Source organism: Myotis davidii, unplaced genomic scaffold (assembly GCF_000327345.1).
Source record: "Myotis davidii unplaced genomic scaffold, ASM32734v1 scaffold802, whole genome shotgun sequence".
Lineage (NCBI taxonomy): Eukaryota > Metazoa > Chordata > Mammalia > Chiroptera > Vespertilionidae > Myotis > Myotis davidii.
In genome coordinates, this window is record NW_006295887.1 from 1,410,008 (window position 1) to 1,411,189 (window position 1,182).

Consider the following 1,182-nt stretch of genomic DNA (forward strand, 5'->3'; position numbering starts at 1 on the left):
TATTATCTTATAATGAGCAAATGTTATAAATATAAAGTAAGAACTAGTATGCCGGCTAGTTATTAAACTAATAAAAGCTCTGTGTTTTGGCTTGTATTCATCGAGGTATGTGCATAATAATTTCTTTGAAAATGGGAGCATTTTTTTAAATTTTACATTTCAATTACACTTGACATTTAATATTATTTTGTGTTAGTTTTATGTGTACAGCATAGTGGTTAGCCAATCATACTCTTTACAAAATGATCACCAAGATACTTCCAGTATCCACCTGGCACCATATGTAGTTATTACAATATTATTGACTACATTCCCTGTACTGAGTGACTATTTTGACACTTTCAATTTAAACTCCTATAACCTTCACCTTTTTCACCCAACCCACCAATCACCTTCCCTTCTGACAACCATCAGTCTCTTCTCTGTACCTAGGAATGAGTCTGTTTCAGTTTTGTTTATTTTGTTTTTTAGATTTCAGTTATATGTGAAATTGTATGATATTTGTCTTTCTGTCTCACTTATTTCACTTGAGATGATACCCTCTAGCTTCATCCACTTTGTTGCAAATGGTAAAAATACTTTCGTTTTTATGGCCAGGTAATTAATATTCCATTGTATATATGTAGCACAACTTTTTTTTATCTACTTGTCAGTCTTGGGCACTGGGTTGCTTCCATATCTTGGCTATTGTAAATAATGCTGCAATGAACATGAGGGTGCACATATCCTTTCCAATTGTGTTTTATGGTTTGTTTTGGCTATATCATCAGAAGTGGAATTGCTGGGTTATAAGGCAGTTTCATTTTTAATTTTTTGAGGACTGTCCATGATGTTTTCCATAGTAGCTGCGCCAGTTTACATTTCCACTAACTGTGAATGAGGATTCCCTTTTCTCCACATCCTCGCCAACACTTGTTTGTTGATTTATTGATGGTAGCCAATCTAACAGGAGTGAAATGATATCTCATTGTGGTTTTAATTCACATTTCTTTGATAATTAGTGACACTGAGCATCTTTTCATATGTCTAATGGCCATCTGGAAGATCTATTGATTGATGTCATGAGGTATTAAAGACCCTTACTATGAATGTATTATTGTCAATCTATCCCTTTATGTCCATCAATATTTGCTTTACATGTTTAGGTGCTCCTGTGTTGAGTGCATAAAGGATTAAAAGTGT